This window comes from Diabrotica virgifera, chromosome 5 (genome assembly GCF_917563875.1).
Source record: "Diabrotica virgifera virgifera chromosome 5, PGI_DIABVI_V3a".
Lineage (NCBI taxonomy): Eukaryota > Metazoa > Arthropoda > Insecta > Coleoptera > Chrysomelidae > Diabrotica > Diabrotica virgifera.
This window is the reverse complement of record NC_065447.1, coordinates 236562327-236583488: the sequence shown is the minus strand read 5'-3', so window position 1 is coordinate 236583488 and position 21162 is coordinate 236562327. Positions and strand designations below refer to the sequence as shown.

At 37.1% G+C, this 21162-nt stretch overlaps 1 protein-coding gene across 1 annotated transcript in view; it reads right to left on the bottom strand.

Annotated features, from left to right (window-relative positions):
- The window catches only part of LOC114331098 (AP-2 complex subunit mu), a 48832-nt gene extending 29607 nt beyond the window's left edge, over positions 1-19225 (bottom strand). The window contains exon 1 of the mRNA XM_028280566.2: positions 19071-19225. The gene's annotated coding sequence lies outside the window, so the exon portion shown is untranslated. The remainder of the gene's footprint in view (positions 1-19070) is intronic.
- Positions 19226-21162: the final 1937 nt, after the last annotated feature.

The following is a 21162-nucleotide window of genomic DNA, read 5'->3' as shown; positions in this document are numbered from 1 at the left end:
CGTCCATTAAAGGGTCTTGTGGTCTTACGTAAGCTGATGTGATTCTTACTGCTCCTTGCCTCATTTTCACTTCTACTGTTGTAGCCTCCATGTTGACCAGTGGTGGAGTCGTGAATCTGGTGTGTCTGATTCCCTTTTTTACTAGGATGGCCGTTCCTCCTGATCTTCTGGTGTGGTCGTTCCTGTATACATCGTATCCAGGGAATTTTAAGTTAAAGTTGTTAGTTAACTTGGTTTCCTGGATTGCTACGATGTCCATCTCGTATCTACTTGCGATTTCATCCATGATGTTCTGGTTTGTTGATATTCCTCCTGGATTCCAGGAGCCTATCCTCAAGTATCCCCTGTCTGTCAGCATTACTTCTGCGCTTCCCTGGTGCCTTGTATAACTTCTCTAACTACCCTAGTCACTATTCTGACTATGTAGTCTTCATCAGGGATCGCTGTTTGGTGTTGGTTGTTTTGCGTGGCCTGGGCGTAGGTGGTGCCGGTGGCTTGTGGTCTTCTTGCCTGTGGTTGTTGTTGTTGCGGCCTCCTTGGTGGGGGTCCTCCCCACGTAGGGCATCTTGGGCATCCTCTGTAGCTGGCTGGATGGCTGCCTTTACAGTTGGCACATGTAGCTTTAACTTCTTTGGCCCTTTTGCACATCTTAGTGGGGTGATCCTCACCGCATTTGACACACCTGGGGTCCTTGTGGCACGCGTTCTGGGCGTGGTGGTAGCCTTGGCAGTTGAAACACTGCGTGGGTCCTGTCGCTTTTCGGAGATCCTCTACCACGACCTTCATGTGGCACAGGTTGGTTATGCGTCTCGCCGCCTCGACGTCCCCCTGATCCAGAGTTATGACGAACATAGGTAGCTGTCTTCTTGGGCCGGCTCTTGTCGACATATTCTTTGCTGCTTGGCAGTCAATGTTATATTGATCTGCCATGTCATTCTTGATCTCTTCCTCTTTGGTATTCGTTGGTAGCCCTCTTATTACCATTTTTGGTTTTACTTCTTCCTCGAATGGGAAGGCTATCCATTGTAGTCTCTTCTTGGGATCTTTTAGGGTCATGTTCTTTGCGTAATCCTCAATAATGTGTGTCATCTTTCGATAATCTTCCGGGCTTTTCGCCTGGATGAGGGTTTCCCTTCCGCTTCTGGAGATCTTATTTGTCGTGATTACGCCTTGTTTCTGGGCTATACTGAGGATAGCCCCTGTCTCGCTCACGCTCTGTAATTTAATTACAGGCGGCTTACGTTGACGGGTTACCTGTTGTTCAGGTAACGCGGCAGCTTCTTCTTGCTGGTTGGTCTCCATTTGGTTCGACTCTGAATCCTTGGGACGCCGTGCGGCAGGCGCATTTCCACCCGCGCTCGTAGAAGGTTTTTATAAAGTATTCAATACTGAAACATATGATTTGAGTATTCTGCTATAAATGCATTGTTACTAACTTTCGCTTGCATATAAGTTCCCCCCCCCCTTTCCTCTGAGAGGCATACCCCGCAACGAAGGTGTAGAACGTCGTTAATCGAAAAACAATATTTATTTGTCAAATAAACATTTTTCTCTGTTTTCTGTCAGTAGTAGAATGTATTTTGATTTAAATAAATTGCATACATTCTTCCTTTTGTGTCAATTAATTTATTTCAAAATAATTTTTCTTGGACACCCTGTGTAAATGATTATGTCAATGTTATTACTGAATAGAGAATTGACCTTCGAATGAGGTAGCACACGACCCGTTTTCCCTATTTAAAAATAAGGGGTGGGAGAAATGGATGGGAGGGGGTTGACAAATGGCAGATGTATGTACCGTAAAAATGTGTCCCCCTTAGATACAAAAATCGACCTGTTTCTTCATTTCCTTAAAATCTAATAAATACTAATGTAAAGACTGAAAAAATTTTGTACACACTTATGACAACAGGTAAAAGGGGGAGAAGTGTACTTTTGAAGTGTGTAAAATTAATAATTCTTAGCTGAGCGCTTTCGGCTTATAAAGCCATCTTCGGAGCTATGCTACAATAAAAGATCTCTAATGAATAATTGATCTTAGAATTCAAAGTATAACTTACGTCAAAAAGGTCAAAATACCACTATGAAGAGAGATGGGTTCCATTTATGATATGAAATACTTCTGTTTCTTATGTAGTTTTTTATTGGTTGGAAAAAACCTTGTCTATCTGTTTAAAAAATTGTTCAATTTGCTGCTGGTTATTTTTGTATCCAGAAAAGTTAAACATCAAGAACGAGCACAAAGGACTTTCACACGAAAATTACATTACAGTGGTACCTCGATTATCCGTCAGGGCACCGGACCAAGGGTATGACGGATAATCGAAAAGACGGTTAACAGAACGTTAAAAAAATTCATAGTACAACTCTCAAATTTTATTTCTATGGTCTGTTTAATAATATAAGAGGGATTTGTGTTCGTCCAATCCAATTAATTTGGTTTAGGATATTCTGAAACCTTGTTTGTTTTACTGTTAATTCAAATTTTGCAACGAAGAATTTCTTAATCCGCGTAAGATCATACAATCTACTTTATAGTCTTCTTCTTGTCGATAATTCCACTCAATGAATTGTTGCATGTGCAATGCACCTTCTCTGGCTTCTTTACACAAATATTTGTTTGTGCAAATGCAATGGTAGCATCACTGTACATTTCAACGAATTTCATTTGGCTCATCGCAATGCGCAATAATTGATGATGTAAGGACCCTGACGGTTAACAGAGGTGACGGTTAATGGAGACGGATAATCGAGGTTCCACTGTATATATAAAACGAATATTTGATCATGGTAAGGTCAAAAAGACCTTACCATTTGAATACTGCGGTGTCAGATAGCAGAATGGTCGCCTCGCATGGAGGATTTTTAATGACAGTCGATGTAGACAGGGTGTGCTCATTAAGGTGTCTTCACATTTTCTCATATAAAGTGACAGTTGACATATGACATTTTTAGCAATTGGATTGAACAACTTTTCAACAAAGTCTGTAGTTACCCCTAAAACCAGGTGGCTTAACCACATGAAGTAATACAAAGGGTGTCCCATTACCCAGGGCATCCAAAGTAACATTAAGATCAACGCCTCCCCATTCGGTATGTCCTTCGATGGGGAGGGGTGGAGGTATAGCTTGGGGGTCAGATAGGTACCACTCCATTACGGGGTGTGACCGGTTTGATCTTCGGACATGTGGGTTCCACTTTTCCATTGGAACACACATGTTCCCCGGGGCTGGGGTTGATACGAGCATGTGTGTGTGTGTGTGAGTTACATAAATCTGGTTTTTTAAAAAATAATGAAATACATATTGAAAAGAGACTTAAGGTCTAGGATAAACCAATTGACAAGTTATCCTTCACAAACCAAACTCGAATCGGTTTTGAAAATTAATACATGATGTAAAGAAACTTGATGGTGAAGTTTTTTAGGAAGATGGGAAATAAATTAACAATGAATTTTGTGAAATGTGATTTTTAAAGAATAAGCTGCCAAATGATTTATTACAAATATTGTTTTAAATGATGCTTTAGTAAAGAATTAAAAAATTTAAAAAATTATTTTTTGATTGCATGAGGTCAAACTTCTTCCTCCAGAGTCTCCCACAAGAGTCTGAACAAAGGTTTATAGTTGTAATTAAGATTGATTTGTGTATTCAAGCAAAAATCAGGATTAAGTTTCATTTCTTTAGTTATCTCTAGATCTTCTAAAAGGTTCATTTGTCTATAGTTTTTGATTGGGATGTTATGTAAAATTGTACTGTTTTCGGAAAAAGAGAAGGAATGGTTGCTAAATTTAACATGATAACCAAAATTTGATTTTTCTGGATTGCTGAGATGTTCTTTGATCCTCTGAGATAGGGTCCTCATGGTCCTGCCCACATAAGTCATGTTACAATCCCCACAAGACAGTTTGTAAATACCACTTTTATTTAGTTTGTCGATTTTATCTTTGGTGTGGCTGAAGATGGATTTGATGTTATTTTTCGTTTTGAAAGATATGTTAAGGTTACTGACTTTATTACAAAGTAATCTTGATACTTTTTCTGAAATTGGCCCTAAGTAGGATAAGGATCTATAAATAGCTGTAGTGTTGGGTTCGTTCTCTGTGTTAAACGCTTGGTTTAGTCTCTTTTTGAGTATTGATCTTCTAATGACCTTATCTACAGTAGAAGAGGGGAAACCATTGTTGTTTGCTATTTGTTTAATAATTGAAATTTCGTTGTTGTAATTGTCTTGGGACATGGGGATGTTAAGAAGTCTGTGGACATAACATTGAATAGCTGCCATCTTATGTTGAAAAGGCTGGTTAGATGATAGGGGTATAATATGGTCTGTTTGAGTAGGTTTTCTAAATACTGAGTATTCTAAAGTAGTAGACGATGAAGAAGTGGAAGATGTATTCTTTTTGATGGTTAGGTCTAGAAAATTGATCATGTTGTTGGTTTCTAACTCTAATGTGAACTTAATTGCTGGATGTAGGTTATTAATTATTGAAAGAATGTTGTTAGGTTCTGAAGGAGGACCTTCTATAAATGCTAAAATATCATCAACATATCTGTACCATAGGATTATTTGTGGATGTGAATGGACAAAATTATTTTCAAGAGAATCTAGGAAAAGATCTGCAAGTAGTGGGGATAATTTATCCCCACTACTTGCAGATCTTTTCCTAGATTCTCTTGAAAATAATTTTGTCCATTCACATCCACAAATAATCCTATGGTACAGATATGTTGATGATATTTTAGCATTTATAGAAGGTCCTCCTTCAGAACCTAACAACATTCTTTCAATAATTAATAACCTACATCCAGCAATTAAGTTCACATTAGAGTTAGAAACCAACAACATGATCAATTTTCTAGACCTAACCATCAAAAAGAATACATCTTCCACTTCTTCATCGTCTACTACTTTAGAATACTCAGTATTTAGAAAACCTACTCAAACAGACCATATTATACCCATATCATCTAACCATCCTTTTCAACATAAGATGGCAGCTATTCAATGTTATGTCCACAGACTTCTTAACATCCCCATGTCCCAACACAATTACAACAACGAAATTTCAATTATTAAACAAATAGCAAACAACAATGGTTTCCCCTCTTCTACTGTAGATAAGGTCATTAGAAGATCAATACTCAAAAAGAGACTAAACCAAGCGTTTAACACAGAGAACGAACCCAACACTACAGCTATTTATAGATCCTTATCCTACTTAGGGCCAATTTCAGAAAAAGTATCAAGATTACTTTGTAATAAAGTCAGTAACCTTAACATATCTTTCAAAACGAAAAATAACATCAAATCCATCTTCAGCCACACCAAAGATAAAATCGACAAACTAAATAAAAGTGGTATTTACAAACTGTCTTGTGGGGATTGTAACATGACTTATGTGGGCAGGACCATGAGGACCCTATCTCAGAGGATCAAAGAACATCTCAGCAATCCAGAAAAATCAAATTTTGGTTATCATGTTAAATTTAGCAACCATTCCTTCTCTCCTTCCGAAAACAGTACAATTTTACATAACATCCCAATCAAAAACTATAGACAAATGAACCTTTTAGAAGATCTAGAGATAACTAAAGAAATGAAACTTAATCCTGATTTTTGCTTGAATACACAAATCAATCTTAATTACAACTATAAACCTTTGTTCAGACTCTTGTGGGCGACTCTGGAGGAAGAAGTTTGACCTCATGCAATCAAAAAATAATTTTTTAAATTTTTTAATTCTTTACTAAAGCATCATTTAAAACAATATTTGTAATAAATCATTTGGCAGCTTATTCTTTAAAAATCACATTTCACAAAATTCATTATTAATTTATTTCCCATCTTCCTAAAAAACTTCACCATCAAGTTTCTTTACATCATGTATTAATTTTCAAAACCGATTCGAGTTTGGTTTGTGAAGGATAACTTGTCAATTGGTTTATCCTAGACCTTAAGTCTCTTTTCAATATGTATTTCATTATTTTTTAAAAAACCAGATTTATGTAACTACAGACTTTGTTGAAAAGTTGTTCAATCCAATTGCTAAAAATGTCATATGTCAACTGTCACTTTATATGAGAAAATGTGAAGACACCTTAATGAGCACACCCTGTCTACATCGACTGTCATTAAAAATCCTCCATGCGAGGCGACCATTCTGCTATCTGACACCGCAGTATTCAAATGGTAAGGTCTTTTTGACCTTACCATGATTAAATATTCGTTTTATATATAATGTAATTTTCGTGTGAAAGTCCTTTGTGCTCGTTCTTGATGTTTAACTTTTCTGGATACAAAAATAACCAGCAGCAAATTGAACAATTTTTTAAACAGACAGACAAGGTTTTTTCCAACCAATAAAAAACTACATAAGAAACAGAAGTATTTCATATCATAAATGGAACCCATCTCTCTTCATAGTGGTATTTTGACCTTTTTGACGTAAGTTATACTTTGAATTCTAAGATCAATTATTCATTAGAGATCTTTTATTGTAGCATAGCTCCGAAGATGGCTTTATAAGCCGAAAGCGCTCAGCTAAGAATTATTAATTTTACACACTTCAAAAGTACACTTCTCCCCCTTTTACCTGCTAATAAATACTGCCAAACATCGAGGTGGACTGTTTTCTTTGGCCCACTCTGTATATTATGTATGTATAAAATGTTCGCACTTTAAATTTTTAGATTCCTAACCTGGTTTAACTTTAAATCAATTATAAAGAGAAGAGATAACCCAGAAGAACAGCTAACATTGCAAGACAGACCCATCGAATGGCAAAACGAAGTTAAATATTTAGGAGTCACAATGGACCAAGGTCTTACATTCACATCACATGTCAACGCAACAGTCCAGAAAACAGCAGCGGCCAGATCGGCAATAAGAGGACTCACAGGAAGAAGAAGCAAATTAGCTATGAAAACAAAATTAAGACTGATATATAGCATTATACTGCCAATAATTACATACGCATCTCTTGCATGGGGTCACATAAGTCAAAGTAACAAAAAGAAGATACAAGCGGTACACAACAACTGCATCAGAGAAGCTGCAAACGTGCCCAGATACGTCGCCGAACGGTTCTTATTTAGAGACCTAAAACAAATAAGAGTACTGGATATTATGGAAGAAAAAGCCAGAACAAAATTTGCTGAGCTAGAAGACCACCCAAACCGAATCTTGCAAGAGATATTAAGGTATGATGTGTACCATAGATGGAAACATAGGAGACCCAAACAACAAATATTAGTAAATATATAATAAAGGCTAGATAATCGTAGCTCTATCAAAAGAAGACAACTTGCTCACCTTTGGCATCTCATTATATTTATTAATGTTGATTTTTATAATTTTCAGACATCCCTCAAAAAAAATATACAAAAAACTTCAAAACGGCTTCAGCCACTAAACAAATCAATAAAATATTAACAATAGGCGAAAGCCACAAAAAAATATTAGTAACAAAACCCAAAAAACGGGCATGAGGGGCCCACATCCTCGAGCGCCGAGTCGCCGAACTGGACATAGCCCAGAGCGGGGACTCGGCGCCCGAGCAAGCAAAACAGATCGAAGATAAGTCACTAGAGATAGCGGGAATAGAGCGCCTCACGCTGGCCTGCATTGATCGGGGTAGGATTTCATATGGGAGTCCGTGTATCCAAGACTCCCATATGATAAGCACTTTGCTGATTGAGAGCCGCTATAGCGCATCAGAGTGCTATCGGGGGGTAAGTGGATGGTCTGGAGCATTGAAGCGGGGTGGAGTGATTCCTGCTTACGGGAGTTAATCCTCCTCGCCCCAATGAATTGTATCACCCGAATGTCATTCTCTAGGGGTGAGCAAGTCTCTCAGGCTGGGTTAAATCACTATGCTTGCTTGCTTGTATATTAATACATATTTTATGTATAATACATATTATGTATATTATAATACTAAAACGAACGGATATGGTCCCCAGGTGGGTACGGTATGTTATGCCAAGTCCCACACCCAGAAAAGGGTCTGCCTCGTGGAATCTGGGGGAGGCAAGAATTCGCTTAGTACACACAAAATGCACATCGGAACATATAACATCAGAACGATGAGGACAGAAGATAACCTAGAAGAGTGGCAAGAAGAACTTAAGACCATAAAATGGGACGTAGTAGGCTTATGCGAGACAAGGCTTAAAGGCGAAGAAACGACTCTACTAAAATCAGGGCACACTTTGTACCAATACAATTCAGGAAATAACCAAGGTATAGGAGGCGTAGGCTTTTTGGTACATAAAAGAATTGAAAACTTGGTAACTAAATTCCAAGCGATTTCTAATAGAGTTATCTATCTGGTAATAAAACTAAATTGTAGATACAGCATTCAAATAATCCATTGTTATGCGCCAACTTCTTCTGCAGATGATGAAGAGGTAGAACAACTTTATAAAGACATTACAAGAGCCAGAAACCTAGAGAAAACATATTACGTAATAATTACGGGAGATTTCAACGCTAAAATAGGAAAGAACGAAAATAACAACGACAACGAATATATTGGAAATTTTGGACTGGGAAGTAGAAATCACAGGGGTGATATGCTCGCAAACTTCCTCAGCAAAGAAAAGCTATTCTGCTTAAACACATTCTACAAGAAAAAGATGCAGAGAAAATGGACGTGGCACAGCCCAGACGGCAAAGTAATGAATGAAATTGACTTTATACTCTCTAACTTCAAAAACATTGCTAAAGATGTTACTGTACTAAATTCTGTCGACACTGGTAGTGACCATCGATTAGTTAGGGTGCGAATAGAAGTAAATACGAAATTCGATAGAAGAAAATTATTAAGACAGGATAAATTACCAAACATAGAAGCACTCGAAATGAATCAAGAGGAATATCAAAGTGAACTAAAAAAGAAACTAGGACCTTTACCAGTATTCAACACGAAAGATATAAATGAAATAACACAAAAATTAACGAATGACATAACATCAACTACAAAAAAGATCTGTGGTAAAAATAAAAATCCGAGAAAAACGAAACTTAAACAAACAACACTGGATTTAATGGAAGAAAGAAGAAGAACATCTAAAGAATTACCAGAATATAAGGCTATCAACAATAAAGTTAAAAAGAGCATAAGGTCAGACTTGCGGGCTTATAAAACAAAACAAATATTGCAAACCATCGAAGACAATAGCAACATGAGAGTATTGAAATCAAATTTAACTAAAGGAAAATCGAAGATAACTAAAATCAAAAACCAACAGGGGAATACGGTGACAGAAAAAACTCAAATACTGAAGGAAATACAAACGTTCTACAAGAATCTTTATACATACACTATACAGAACCCCGGAACAGACCATAGAACAATTCTAAACGTCGGCTCGGAAACTCTCCCTAAAATAACTTCTTCGGAAATTAGACATGCCTTACAGCAAATGAAGAATAAAAAAGCTCCTGGCGAGGATCATATAACGCCTGAAATGTTAAAAATGGGTGGCAACACCGTTGTAGAGGTTGTGGAAGTCTTGCTGAATAGGTGTCTGATAGAGAAAAGAATACCCAATCTGTGGGAAAACGCCGAAATAATACTTTTACACAAGAAAGGAGACAATACTAATATTGAAAACTACAGGCCTATAAGTTTGTTGTCACATTTATACAAATTGCTAACAAGAATAATAACCAACCGCATAACACAAAAACTTGATTTATATCAACCGGTAGAACAGGCGGGATTTCGAAAAGGGTTTGGTACTAACGATCACTTACAAACCGTCAGAACACTGGTAGAAAAAACCACACAATATAATGTACCCTTACATATGGCATTTATTGACTTTCACAAGGCTTTCGATAGTATTGAAACCTGGTCCTTTTTGTCAGCCCTCAGGGATGCTCGAATAGACTCACGGTACACTACACTCATTAAAACATTTATGAACAGGCCACATTCCACATCAAAATCAATGAAGACCAAAAAACCGAAAAAATACGCCTTGGTAAAGGTATTAGACAAGGTGATACTATTTCACCAAAACTTTTTACCTTAGCATTGGAAAATGTATTCAAACAGCTCGACTGGGAGGAAAAGGTCTAAACATTGATGGTGTACATTTGAGTCATTTGAGGTTTGCGGACGACATAGTATTATTCAGTACACATATCAAGGAACTGGAGCAAATGATGAAGGAACTAAACCAGCAGTCAAATAAAATAGGTCTCAAAATGAATCTTCAGAAAACAAAAATAATGAGTAATGTACAAACTAATCTTGTTATTGACAACGTCAGTCTTGAAAATGTAGACCACTATATATATCTTGGAGATACCATTAAAATCGGCAAAGAAAACCAAATAGCCGAAATAAAAAGACGCATACAATTGTCTTGGGTAGCTTTCGGCAAGTTAAGCTTTATCTTGAAGAATAGAGATATACCAATGTGTCTAAAACGTAGAGTTTATGACAAATGTATCTTGCCTGTAACTACATATGGACTGGAGACCATGGCCTTTACAAAGAAAACCTTAGAGCAGCTCAGTACAACTCAAAGAGCGATGGAGAGGGCCATGCTAGGGATTAGTTTGAGAGACAAAATTCGAAATATCGACATTCGTGAAAGAACAAAGATTACTGATGTCGCAGAACGTATAGCAAGGCTCAAGTGGCAATGGGTCGGACATGTTGCCCGAGATAATCCCGAAAAATGGACACAGAGACTAACAAACTGGAGACCAAGAGAGAACAGGCGATTAGTAGGCAGACCGCAGAAGAGGTGGGCAGATGATATCAAACAAGTCGCGGGCAAGCAGTGGATGAGAATTGCCAAGAGTAGAAATCGATGGAAGCAAATGGAAGAGGCCTATGTCCAGCAGTGGACGAACACAGTCTGAAGAAGAAGAAGATGTATATTAATAAAAAACAAATTTGTGGGAAAGGTTTTTTTAATAATATTAGAATTAGTATAATTAAAATCATTTTTTAAAATTAGAAAATTTAGATATCTTTTTGTCAAGTGCTCTCTGGCAGTTTTTAAAACTTATTTTTCTGTTAATATCCCTCATTCTAATTCTGTTCGTGTTATCTGCACGTGCATATCACCTCAAATGGCATTATAGTCTCGGTTTTAATAAATTAGTATAAAACTAATAGTTATATTATAATAGTTTTAAAAATACACAGTTATGCACAACAATTTGTAACTTAAATTATATAGAATTACTTCAAACGTTAACAGCTTAATATTTTAAAACCGCCTCAATCTATTCACTTTCAACGCCACCACATACGAAATAATGCATCCAAACAATAAGCAAATACCTGTTGGTTCCCACGTGACGTGCTGCGCAGCCGAACCAAATTTAGCGACGACAATCGGCATACCGGTTCTCTGTGTACCGTGGATTTTCTCCAAGTTTGTGCTGAGCGACCTCTTTTTCTTTTTCCTTAAGGACTCCCCTCTGAGTCCAACTCTCAGAAGGGCAGTGTTTGAAATACTATAGCTATTTTTTTGGAGTGTGTGACTGATCCAACCTCACTTTCTGGACTTTATTTCATTTTCTATCCCCTTTGATTCAGTCAGGTGTAGCAGATCCTTGTGGGCCACAAAATACGAACAAGTCTAGGTAGGCATTTGGTAACAAAGACCTGCAGATTGTCTGTAAGGGTTTTTGCTTCTCTCCAGGTTTCACATCCTTAGAGTAGAACAGACATGTCATTTGACTGGAATATTCGGATCTCTGTCTTTATAGCATAGTGGCCAGACCTCCAAACAGGGTTGAGCATGCTGAATGCTTGTTGTGGATTTCATATCTTCATACATATACAGTGGAACCTCGCTAACTCGGATTAATCGGGACTGCGGCCGATCCGAGTTAGCCGGAGAATATGGTAAAAATTAATAAAATACGGTATACTTACAGATAAACTCTGTTATAATTGAAATAGCATGAAATATATATGCACAGTAGACATCTAAATTACGTATACTTAGTTTTATAGAGTATTGTTCATTTCTTGGTAAAAAATTATATTTAAAACTCTATAGAAAGTTCTATTTTTCTTCCAATCCGTAACTGTAGATGTATGACACCATATTATGATGCTACAATTGTTTTTAAAGAATCGCCTTTATCAATCCTACCTAATGCTTCTAGTTTCTTTTCCATTGGCACTACAACAATTTTACGTTTTGTTGCCATTACGCAGACAAAAAAACATGCAAACACAAACTTATCTGAAGCACGATTACAGAACAGACGCGAACAATATGACTGTAATACTACACTATGGGGTCACAATCAGAACGATGTTATTTTATTTAAGAACAGTAGAAACTAGAACCATTGTATAAAAAAATAATTTTTTAAATAGTCTTTTATAAACAATGCTAAGACAGTAAAGTTTGTCTACAGTAAAGTACTACAGGATAGTTTGAAATAAATAAAGGAATACAGGTGCCTGTTGTTTCCGATAATCCGAGACAATGAACGTTGAACAATGAACGTTGATCTGCCGCCGTGTGCCATGAGTCATTTTGACTATCGTATAGTTCAAATCACACAAATACATATTATCTCTCAAATATTATATTACACACATTTTTATTGTTGAAATGTTTGTCTGATGAAAGTCGATCCGGGTTAGCCGGACTTCCGGGTTATCGGGGTTCCACTGTACTGTCTTCTGTATCCCTGATTTCTGTTATGACACTTCCAAGATACGTAAAACTTTCCACATTTTCAATCTGCATGTTGTTAATAGTAAATAGCATGTTACATTTTTTAATCTCATGGATTTGGATTTATTAATATTGATTTTCAGACCTATTTCATTGGCTTCAATGGAAAGTGTTTTCAATTAGTTAGCCACATCTTGGAATCTTTGTCCCAAGAGGCAGATATCGCTGTCATATTCTAGATCGCTTAGGTGTGTGGTTAACATCCATTGTATCCCTCATGTGTTGGAGTCTAGTTTGGAGAGAACATAGTCTACAGTTATGTTAAAAAAATCGGAGAAAGCATACAACCCTGTCTAACTCCAGTATGTAAGTTAAATTCTTCACTGCTGATCCCATTGTGTCGCATTGCAGTTCGCCTCAGTCTACAGAGACTTTATAATGGAAATTATATTTTGCAGGACATTTTTTAGCTCTAAAATTTTCCATTTATCAGAATGAGATAGCTGTCAAAGGCACACTCAAAATAGACAAAAACCATGTATAAGGGTGTGTTCCATTTAAATGATGTTCCATTATTATCCTAACAGTATTGATGTGGTCTATGCAGGAGGATTCTAGTCTAAAGCCTGCTTGATTAGCTCGATATAGCAGCTTAATCCATAGCTATACTATACTCCGTCTACCGAACAGACGGAGTAATCGCGTGAATACCGATAGCAAGGTATTCGGTATTGATGTTATCGATATTGTGTACAAGGGCGTGAGTTAAGGTATTTTGAAGAAATATTGTGATTTATTCAAGTGATTACTCCGTCTCTTCGGTAGATGGAGTATAGGTATGTTATACTAACAGACAGCAAAGAAATATAAAGTAGATTTCAGTGTCCTCTCACTCTTTAAAATGCAGTATCAAAAAAATTATATGATTAAAAAAGTTTAAGAAAAATTGCCAAGAAGTATAGGTATAGATGGATCTAAAGAAATTTTAATACCAGTCATGAGATGAACACTTGTCAATATTATTTGAATGGAGAAGGAATTCTTAGAATAAATAGGACAAATCAAAATAAATCCTGAGATGATATTGATGAATGTTGGCAAAAGAAGTTCTAAGACTATGTTAATGAGTATATAGCTGAAATTTACTCAAAACGTGGTTCAATGAACGAGCATAGCATCAGCTTTATAGTAGTAGTAAAAGCATTATACATTTTATTAATATAAATTAACATACCAAGTCTTTCTGAGAATTAAGTAATCAATCAATTAAATGATGGTGGACCAATAATAACAAGTTCAATTACTAAAATTCATGTGATGTAGTTTTAGAATACATTTTGTCTCGAACAGAAGTTTAAATTAAACAATTTTAATACAATATTGAAGGAGGATATCGAGGGGTTATTATCAATCAATTAAATGATGGTATACCAATAGTAACAAGTTAACGTATTCAAACTCGTGTGCTGTACTTTTAAAATACATTTTATCACAAGCAAAAGTGGAAATTGAACAATCTTATTACAATATTGAAGGAGAATACAGTAAATTTACACTTCATCTGGTTTGATAGTCCCAGATCCACCCACTGTAAAGAGTCAATAGTACACAGATTATAAGTATGTACTACAGCTTCAGCGATATAGTCGAGGCATTGAAGGATTGAAGTGTCGATTTTTTTGCAGTAAGACGGATTTTAATGCGGATTGGTGCGTTGGATTCGTGAGAATGTCAGGAAATTTTGTGAACTAATGTAATGAATGTAATGTAATGTAATCTAAAGAAATCTCAAATTGCATTTGGGCATAAGAAAAATGCATTTCAAAAATGCATTTCGGTAAATAGTGGGAAAAATTGACTCAATTTTTTTACTCGGGGATTTTTGGTGTGGCTGAAAACGAATATGAGGTCGGCGAGAGTGTGCAAACTACCTGAGACCTGCAACGGGTGTAATAAACGTCTTCCTCTGGAGTCTGGAGTATTATGGTAATTTGTTAAATAATTGGCCCAAACTTGTAACTCGGGGGTTTTTGGGGTCGCTGAAAATGAATATGAGGTCGGCGAGAGTGTGCAAAGTACCTGGTGCCTGCAGCGGGTGTAATAAACCTTATAAACATCTTCCTCTGGAGTATTATGGTAATTTATCATATAATTAGTTTAAACTCGTTACTCGGGGGTTTTTAGGGTAATCTATTTTCTTCGATGTAAACATAGTGATCGAAAAGGGTGGTATTTTTATTATAAATAAACATAAATTTTTATTATTATAATATATTTATGGTTAGAAAAGTTCATTATACAAAATTTATCCTAATTTATCTTTAAAATTCATTTTCTTCATCATTATCATCTTCTTCTTCATTATTACCTTCCTCTCTCGAGTTTAATGCTATATTTGTGAAATGAGAGCTTGCACAATTTTTGCAGGATAAATTACAAACTAACCCATGCTTCCTGCATCCGCATGAGTTGCCGCAGTCTGACTTACAACTACAGAATATTAAATTTAAAATGTTTGGAGGACCAGGTGGCTGAGTCATTCTAACTGGAATTAATACATTATTTTGTAATTCCCATCCCCAATCGGTTGGGTTCATGTTTCTGTCCTCTCCATGCAACCAAATTTGTGTTTGTAAATATACCCTTTTTAAATGCTGGGTAAATGCATCAACAGACGAAACAATTTTTCCAATGACAATCTTTTTATTTTTGGCAATAGCCATAAAGTACATTCTGTATCTAGTAATTTTCTCTCAATGCAAGTCCACATCATCCACTTACGCCTTAATTCAAACTGCTTTAAATGATACGAAATTAGAATTTAGTCGTTGCGATATTTACTTTCAGTGACCCCAAAGACCTCCGAGTAACAAGTCCGGGCCAATTATTTAACAAATTACCATAATAGTCCACAGGAAGACGTTTATTACACCTGCTGCAGGCACCAGGTAGTTTGCACACTCTCGCCGACCTCATATTCATTTTCAGCTACCCCAAAAACTCCCCGAGTAATGAGTTTAAGCCAATTATATGATAAATTACCACAATACTCCAAAGGAAGACATTTATTACACCCGCTGCAGGCACCAGGTAGTTTGCACACTCTCGCCGACCTCATATTCATTTTCAGTGACCCCAAAAACCCCCGAGTTACAAGTTTGGGCCAATTATTTAACAAATTACCATAATACTCCAGAGGAAGACATTTATTACACCCGCTGCAGGCACCAGATAGTTTGCACACTCTCGCTGACCTCATATTCATTTTTAGCGACCCCAATACCCCTCGAGTAATGAGTTTAAGCCAATTATATGATAAGTTACCACAATACTCCAGAGGAAGACGTTTATTACACCCGCTGCAGGCACCAGGTAGTTTGCACACTCTCGCCGACCTCATATTCGTTTTCAGCTACCCCAAAAACCCCCGAGTAAGAAAATTGAGTCAATTTTTCCCACTATTTAGCGAAATGCATTTTTGAAATGCATTTTTCTTATGCACAAATGCAATTTGAGATTTCTTACTCATTACGTTAGTTCACAAAATTTCCTGACATTCTCACGAATCCAACGCACCTAACTGCATTAAAATCCGTCTTACTGCGCCAAAAATCGACAGTAAGGCCTTTTTTTTTGTGCTTCAATGCCTCAACTAATAATGCACCACTGAGTTCTATTTTGCGCTAAGGCCTTCACCTGATTATAATATTTTCCTTGACTTCTTATCTCATCCAAGATGGATCTTCTCTAAGTTTGTGCTGGGTGATCTTTTTTTCTTTTCCCTTGAGAGTTCCACTATAGGCCAGTCTTTGAAATACTAGAGGTATGTGTTCAGAGTGTGTGACTGATGCAACTCTACTTTCTGGAATTTATTTAATTTTCTACCCTCTTTCGTTTGGTCAGGTGTAGTAGACCTTCGTTTCTGATGATGTTCGGCCAGAAAATACGAACAATTCTATGTAGTCATTGATAACAAAGATCTCCAGTTTGTCTGTAAGGGTTTTGTCACTTTCCATGTTTCACATCCGTATAGTAGAACAGACATGACATTTGAATGGAATATTCGGATTTTTGGCTTTGTAGTATAATTGCCATATCTCCAAACAGAGACATGCATGTTGAATGCTTGTTGAGCTTTTTATATCTTCATATGAAGATCCTCATTTTCAATCCGCATGTTGTTAATAGTAAATAGTAGGTACAGTCGGAAAAATGAAAGAATACCCATGAACTAACATATAAAACACGCTGTATTTTCCTGTCGACGTGTCACAAAGAAAATTGCCCAGCGCAATTACATGTAATAATAATTATTACATGTACTTGCGCTGGCCAATTTTTTGTGTGACATGGTGACAGGAAAATACAGGGTGCTTTATATGTTCGTTCATGGGTATTCTTTAATTTTTCCTACTGTAAGTATGTAGTTTCTTGCATTTGCCGCAAATGCCAACTAATTGGGGGGACAGTCTGTTTGGATTCTGAAAAGTTCGGATTATCCGAAAGTTAGCCTAACTAACAATTCAAAGCTTTCGTTGTCGTTGATTTTGACTCACTGCACCTGTCTCACTCTCTCCCTCTTCCACCAGTGTCATTGTTTGTGTTTAGTTGCTAACACGCTGGCTAGATTTACAATTTTTCCACGCTCCATTACAAGATGGCCTAGAAGTAGTCCAACAGGATGAGAAAACGAAGAAGAAAGTGCAATTACAGAATGGATTGAAGCTGACTTAATTCAATCTAAAGGCAACCCTAATGAAGATGAAGAAAGCTAGTGAGAAGTTTCCCTGCCATATCGAGTGTAACACGCAGATGCCACTAAAGCTCTGGATGTGGCTCTACGTTATGTGGAGCAGAACTCTGCTGCGTTACTGGTCAATGTAATGTTTCTGCGTAAATGGTTGAAAATTGCTGTGTCAATTCGCTACACCTCCAGGCGTCAGAAAAAAATGAGCGAGTCAAAGACCTCTTGATCTTGATTGTTCAATTTTTGTGGTTTTATTCTGTATAATAAACATGTTTTTAAGTTTTTGTCTTGAATTTTTTAATTTTTTTCACTTTCTGTTGGTTTGGATTTGCCGAACGTTCGGATTAGCAGGGTTCGGATTTGCGGGGTTCTACTGTATTGATTTTCAAACCTATTTTATTGGCTTCAGTGTAAAATGTTTCCAATTGGTCAGCCACATCTTGCAACATTTGTCCTAAGCGACAGATATTGTCAGTATATTCTAGATTGCTTAGGTGTATGGTTAACATCCACTGTATCCCACTACTTGTGCTGGAGTCTAATTTGGAGAGAACATAGTCTACAGGTATGTTAAAAAGAAACAGAGAAAGCATGCATTGCTGTCTGACTCCAGTAAGTATATTAAATGAGTCAGTGTTGATCCCATTGTGTGTCACACCACATTTCGTTTCAGTGAATAGTGACTTTATATAGAAGAATGAGATAAGCTGTCAAAGGCACACTTGAAATCAACAAAGACCATGTATAAGGGTGTGTTCCATTCAATAGATTGTTCCATTATTACCCTCAATGTATTGATGTGGTTTATGCAGGATTTTGGTCTACAGCCTGCTTGATTTAGCTTGATAAAGCAGCTTAATTCTCAGCCATACAACGTTTCACACAGAAATATAAAGTCGATTTCAGTCTTTCCTCACTCTTCAAAATGCTGTACCAAAGGAAATTATATGATCAGAGAAAGATTTAACACATTAACTGCCAATCTATTGTGGGTAGGTTTTGACCAAGAGCAGCTTACTGTTTTTGTAATATAAAAGACCCTATCTAAACGCGCGAGAGCATCCTCAGCATGTAGTGATGCACCAGCAAGTTATCGGCAAGGAATGTGTAAAGAGATAGTGCCAAAAGTAGATAAAGACAGATCTCAATAAATTTGAATACTAGTCATAAATGAACACTGCTGACATTGTTTGAATGAAGAAGGAATCGTTAGAAATAATAAATAAACAAATCAACATGATTCATGAGATAATATTGATGAATGTAGGTAAAAGAGAGTTGATTAGGAAGCTGAAATTAACTGAAAACGTGGTTCAATGAACGAACATAGCATCAGCTTTATAGTAGTAGTAAAAGCATTATAAATTTTATTAATATAAATTAACATACCAAGTCTTTCTGAGAATTAAGTAATCAATCAATTAAATGATGGTGGACCAATAATAACAATTTCAAGTACTAAAATTCATGTGATGTAGTTTTAGAATACATTTTGTCTCGAACAAAAGTTTAAATTGAACAATTTTAATACAATATTGAAGGAGGATACAGTAAGATTACACTTGATCTGGTTTGATAGTGCCCAGATCCGCCCACTGTAAAGGGTCAATAGTATACAGATTTAAGGTCCTAGAAACAATTAAATACCTCACCTTAAGTTAACATGGCCCAGATACTAAAATCTATTCAAAACTTCTCAGCCTCCAAGAATTTAACTAATGATCTATTGAAGTTTCACTTCTCCATTTTCGCCTCTTTTGACGTTGCTCATCACTGACTCGGTTGCTATCTATCTGTCACGAAAGTGTCAGTGTCAGGTCCGAGATATCGAATAATTTGACATGATAAAAATGTGTTATGGACTCATCGCCCACGATAATAGAAGGTGATAACAAAAATATTTTACCAGTTAATAACAACCATAAATTGAGAATTTAAATAATGTTGATATTAAATCATATTTCTTATAGAGTTCAATACGCCGGAATCCAGGCAATTAACAGTGCATGTAGTCAAAATACTGGTTGTGTGTATAATAGTTCAGTCACTGAAGGTTTTCACCTCCTCCATCGATTTTCATGAAAATTGGTGAGAAGTTAGAGGATACATCAAGAAACAAAAGTGACATAGTGCCAACTTGCGCTTTTACCCTGAGGTAGATGCCACCTCTTCTCGAGGTGAAAATTATTTTATTATAAAAATGACCCCATAAATTGATAGAGGGAAAACTTATAAGCAACATTTGTTACATAAATGTATTATATTATTCCAGATTTAGCCATACGGCTCACACTCCCACTAAGGGGAAAATTGACTCATCCCAGATACCTACGGTATCAAAAGGATTGAGCTCTGGTGGGACTCTTTCCGTGTTATCAAGCCCTAGGTGACTTGGAATGCAGGTGATATCTCCCAAAAATTTTCGTAAACTTCTGGCCGTCGCGAGTAGTACCTACATCTTTCTGCATGGTCTTATAAAGATGTTCATTCAGACCCAGCTTTATTTTTATGCTTTCGAGGAGGGCAGGGCCGGATTTAAGCGGGGGCAGGCTGGGCAGCTGCCCGGGGCCCCCACATTTCGGGGGCCCCCACACAGCCCCAAACATAAGAGGTTCATTTAAATAGATATTGACAGGAGATAAAGGAACTCGACAATGTATGACAAGTATAAAATGAAGGAGCGTAAAAGTGATAATATAACTGTTCATGGTTATGTTTTTCACCTTCCACCGGGTGAGTGTATTGCTTCGTTTGTAAATTGTTATCTAGTGTTCGTACACATTTTAGACACAGAGGATTTTGTGATTGCCCCTAATAGCACACGACGTCCAATGGACGTCCAAAATAGGTCCATTTTTGGTCCTAACGTCCATGGACTATAAATGGACGTCCTTTGGACGTCCCATGTTGGACGTCCTTCGGAAGGAATAAATATGGACGTCCTTTGGACGTCCGACGTTGGACGTCCTTCGGACGGAATAAAAATGGACGTCCTTTGGACGTCCTTCGGAAGGAATAAATATGGACGTCCTTTGGACGTCCGACGTTGGACGTCCTTCGGACGGAATAAAAATGGACGTCCTTTGGACGTCCGACGTTGGACGTCCTTTGGACGTCCGACGTTGGACGTCCTTCGGAAGGAATAAATATGGACGTCCGACGTTGGACGTCCTTCGGAAGGAATAAATATGGACGTCCTTTGGACGTCCGACGTTGGACATTCTTCGGACGGAATAAAAATGGACGTCCGACGTTGGACGTCCTTCGGATGGAACAAATATGGACGTATATATACTGGACGAAATACGGACAATTCCCTAATAGCACACGACGTCATTTGGACGTCCAAAATAGGTCCATTTTTGGTCCTAACGTCCATGGACTATAAACGGACGTCCCATGTTGGACGTCCTTCGGAAGGAATAAATATGGACGTCCTTCGGACGGAATAAATATGGACGTCCTTTGGACGTCCGACTTTGGACGTCCATACTGGACGAAATACGGACGTTTTATGAACGCTTATATTGGACACATTATACCAATTACGAGATCAAATAGCAAAATAATTCAATAAAATATTAACTTGCGTTAACTTTACGTTAATGAAATACAGTCAAACCTGTCACTAACGGCCACTAAAATGAAAGAACTATTGGCCGATATAGAAAAGTGGTCGTTATTGCCAGTTTTTGTAGCCTAGATATACAGTACAACCTGTGTTACTGGCCACCTGTACTAACG